The following is a 4,808-nucleotide window of genomic DNA, read 5'->3' as shown; positions in this document are numbered from 1 at the left end:
GGTAAACAATGTCTATTTCCAAAGGAACTAGATAGATTGTACAGGCAACACACGCATCTCCGTTCAAACAGAGTGTCATTGAAGAGACTTGCAACGTCGGTGGTCAACTGCACAATAGCAGGGAGCCCACCGCGGCATACAAATCTATCACCGCTCACATGCCGACACAGTCACCCCATCGGACAGCCCGTCGCCAACCACGAGTAACAAAGACTCAAGTGGCCGATCAAACAAGGCAATCGACGACAAGACACCGCCGTGCACGAAGAAGTACAAAGCAAGGCATTATTGGCCACACAAGGAAGAAGAAGATTTCAAGCGAAGCAAAAATGGCCCAGAAACAGGCCAAAACAGCCCAAAAACGGGCCAAAACAGGCCATTTTTGGCTGCGCGAGCAAGCGACGAGATGCGGACAGCGAGCGAAGCGAGAGGCAGCACCATCCCTGCTATACAAAAGCCCCATCCAGCCCTGTGCCACCTGGGGGGTTCCAGGGTGCTGAGATGGCTGACGTTTTGCTCCACTCTCGACGGTCACCGCGCAAAGCAAGAACAGGCCAAAAACTGGCCAAAACGGCCCAAAAACGGGCCAAAACTGGCCATTTTTGGCTGCGCGAGCGAGCGGCGAGCGGCGGACAGCGAGCGAAGCGAGAGGCAGCACCGTCCCTGCTATACGAAAGCCCCATCCAGCCCTGTGCCACCCGGGGGGTTCCAGGGTGCTGAGATGGCTGACGTTTTGCTCCGCTCTCGACGGTCACCGCGCAACGCAAGAACAGGCCAAAAACTGGCCAAAACGGCCCAAAAACGGGCCAAAACTGGCCATTTTTGGCTGCGCGAGCGAGCGGCGAGCGGCGGACAGCGAGCGAAGCGAGAGGCAGCACCGTCCCTGCTATACGAAAGCCCCATCCAGCCCTGTGCCACCCGGGGGGTTCCAGGGTGCTGAGATGGCTGACGTTTTGCTCCGCTCTCGACGGTCACCGCGCAACGCAAGAACAGGCCAAAAACTGGCCAAAACGGCCCAAAAACGGGCCAAAACTGGCCATTTTTGGCTGCGCGAGCGAGCGGCGAGCGGCGGACAGCGAGCGAAGCGAGAGGCAGCACCGTCCCTGCTATACGAAAGCCCCATCCAGCCCTGTGCCACCCGGGGGGTTCCAGGGTGCTGAGATGGCTGACATTTTGCTCCGCTCACGACGGTCGCCGCGGCACACAAGAACAGCCCAAAAACAGGCCAAAACAGCCCAAAAACGGGCCAAAACTGGCCATTTTTGGCTGCGCGAGCGAGCAGCGAGCGGCGGACAGCGAGCGAAGCGAGAGGCAGCACCGTCCCTGCTATACGAAAGCCCCATCCAGCCCTGTGCCACCCGGGGGGTTCCAGGGTGCTGAGATGGCTGACGTTTTGCTCCGCTCACGACGGTCGCCGCGGCACGCAAGAACAGGCCAAAAACTGGCCAAAACAGCCCAAAAACGGGCCAAAACTGGCCATTTTTTGCTGCGCGAGCGAGCGGAGAGCGGCGAACAGCGAGCGAAGCGCGAGGCAGCACCGTCCCTGCTATACGAAAGCCCCATCCAGCCCTGTGCCACCCGGGGGGTTCCAGGGTGCTGAGATGGCTGACATTTTGCTCCGCTCACGACGGTCACCGCGCCACACAAGAACAGCCCAAAAACAGGCCAAAACAGCCCAAAAACGGGCCAAAACTGGCCATTTTTGGCTGCGCGAGCGAGCGGCGAGCGGCGAACAGCGAGCGAAGCGAGAGGCAGCACCGTCCCTGCTATACGAAAGCCCCATCCAGCCCTGTGCCACCCGGGGGGTTCCAGGGTGCTGAGATGGCTGACGTTTTGCTCCGCTCACGACGGTCACCGCACCACGCAAGAACAGGCCAAAAACTGGCCAAAACAGCCCAAAAACGGGCCAAAACTGGCCATTTTTGGCTGCGCGAGCGAGCGGCGAGCGGCGAACAGCGAGCGAAGCGAGAGGCAGCACCGTCCCTGCTATACGAAAGCCCCATCCAGCCCTGTGCCACCCGGGGGGTTCCAGGGTGCTGAGATGGCTGACGTTTTGCTCCGCTCTCGACGGTCACCGCGCAATGCAAGAACAGGCCAAAAACTGGCCAAAACGGCCCAAAAACGGGCCAAAACTGGCCATTTTTGGCTGCGCGAGCGGCGAGCGGCGGACAGCGAGCGAAGCGAGAGGCAGCACCGTCCCTGCTATACGAAAGCCCCATCCAGCCCTGTGCCACCCGGGGGGTTCCAGGGTGCTGAGATGGCTGACGTTTTGCTCCGCTCTCGACGGTCACCGCGCAATGCAAGAACAGGCCAAAAACTGGCCAAAACGGCCCAAAAACGGGCCAAAACTGGCCATTTTTGGCTGCGCGAGCGAGCGGCGAGCGGCGGACAGCGAGCGAAGCGAGAGGCAGCACCGTCCCTGCTATACGAAAGCCCCATCCAGCCCTGTGCCACCCGGGGGGTTCCAGGGTGCTGAGATGGCTGACGTTTTGCTCCGCTCTCGACGGTCACCGCGCAATGCAAGAACAGGCCAAAAACTGGCCAAAACGGCCCAAAAACGGGCCAAAACTGGCCATTTTTGGCTGCACGAGCGAGCGGCGAGCGGCGGACAGCGAGCGAAGCGAGAGGCAGCACCGTCCCTGCTATACGAAAGCCCCATCCAGCCCTGTGCCACCCGGGGGGTTCCAGGGTGCTGAGATGGCTGACGTTTTGCTCCGCTCTCGACGGTCACCGCGCAATGCAAGAACAGGCCAAAAACTGGCCAAAACGGCCCAAAAACGGGCCAAAACTGGCCATTTTTGGCTGCACGAGCGAGCGGCGAGCGGCGGACAGCGAGCGAAGCGAGAGGCAGCACCGTCCCTGCTATACGAAAGCCCCATCCAGCCCTGTGCCACCCGGGGGGTTCCAGGGTGCTGAGATGGCTGACGTTTTGCTCCGCTCTCGACGGTCACCGCGCAATGCAAGAACAGGCCAAAAACTGGCCAAAACGGCCCAAAAACGGGCCAAAACTGGCCATTTTTGGCTGCACGAGCGAGCGGCGAGCGGCGGACAGCGAGCGAAGCGAGAGGCAGCACCGTCCCTGCTATACGAAAGCCCCATCCAGCCCTGTGCCACCCGGGGGGTTCCAGGGTGCTGAGATGGCTGACGTTTTGCTCCGCTCTCGACGGTCACCGCGCAATGCAAGAACAGGCCAAAAACTGGCCAAAACGGCCCAAAAACGGGCCAAAACTGGCCATTTTTGGCTGCGCGAGCGAGCGGCGAGCGGCGGACAGCGAGCGAAGCGAGAGGCAGCACCGTCCCTGCTATACGAAAGCCCCATCCAGCCCTGTGCCACCCGGGGGGTTCCAGGGTGCTGAGATGGCTGACGTTTTGCTCCGCTCTCGACGGTCACCGCGCAATGCAAGAACAGGCCAAAAACTGGCCAAAACGGCCCAAAAACGGGCCAAAACTGGCCATTTTTGGCTGCACGAGCGAGCGGCGAGCGGCGGACAGCGAGCGAAGCGAGAGGCAGCACCGTCCCTGCTATACGAAAGCCCCATCCAGCCCTGTGCCACCCGGGGGGTTCCAGGGTGCTGAGATGGCTGACGTTTTGCTCCGCTCTCGACGGTCACCGCGCAATGCAAGAACAGGCCAAAAACTGGCCAAAACGGCCCAAAAACGGGCCAAAACTGGCCATTTTTGGCTGCACGAGCGAGCGGCGAGCGGCGGACAGCGAGCGAAGCGAGAGGCAGCACCGTCCCTGCTATACGAAAGCCCCATCCAGCCCTGTGCCACCCGGGGGGTTCCAGGGTGCTGAGATGGCTGACGTTTTGCTCCGCTCTCGACGGTCACCGCGCAATGCAAGAACAGGCCAAAAACTGGCCAAAACGGCCCAAAAACGGGCCAAAACTGGCCATTTTTGGCTGCACGAGCGAGCGGCGAGCGGCGGACAGCGAGCGAAGCGAGAGGCAGCACCGTCCCTGCTATACGAAAGCCCCATCCAGCCCTGTGCCACCCGGGGGGTTCCAGGGTGCTGAGATGGCTGACGTTTTGCTCCGCTCTCGACGGTCACCGCGCAATGCAAGAACAGGCCAAAAACTGGCCAAAACGGCCCAAAAACGGGCCAAAACTGGCCATTTTTGGCTGCGCGAGCGAGCGGCGAGCGGCGGACAGCGAGCGAAGCGAGAGGCAGCACCGTCCCTGCTATACGAAAGCCCCATCCAGCCCTGTGCCACCCGGGGGGTTCCAGGGTGCTGAGATGGCTGACGTTTTGCTCCGCTCTCGACGGTCACCGCGCAATGCAAGAACAGGCCAAAAACTGGCCAAAACGGCCCAAAAACGGGCCAAAACTGGCCATTTTTGGCTGCACGAGCGAGCGGCGAGCGGCGGACAGCGAGCGAAGCGAGAGGCAGCACCGTCCCTGCTATACGAAAGCCCCATCCAGCCCTGTGCCACCCGGGGGGTTCCAGGGTGCTGAGATGGCTGACGTTTTGCTCCGCTCTCGACGGTCACCGCGCAATGCAAGAACAGGCCAAAAACTGGCCAAAACGGCCCAAAAACGGGCCAAAACTGGCCATTTTTGGCTGCACGAGCGAGCGGCGAGCGGCGGACAGCGAGCGAAGCGAGAGGCAGCACCGTCCCTGCTATACGAAAGCCCCATCCAGCCCTGTGCCACCCGGGGGGTTCCAGGGTGCTGAGATGGCTGACGTTTTGCTCCGCTCTCGACGGTCACCGCGCAATGCAAGAACAGGCCAAAAACTGGCCAAAACGGCCCAAAAACGGGCCAAAACTGGCCATTTTTGGCTGCACGAGCGAGCGGCGAGCGGCGG

Source organism: Musa acuminata, unplaced genomic scaffold (genome assembly GCF_036884655.1).
Source record: "Musa acuminata AAA Group cultivar baxijiao unplaced genomic scaffold, Cavendish_Baxijiao_AAA HiC_scaffold_410, whole genome shotgun sequence".
NCBI classification, from domain to species: domain Eukaryota; kingdom Viridiplantae; phylum Streptophyta; class Magnoliopsida; order Zingiberales; family Musaceae; genus Musa; species Musa acuminata.
This window is presented reverse-complemented; position numbering follows the sequence as displayed.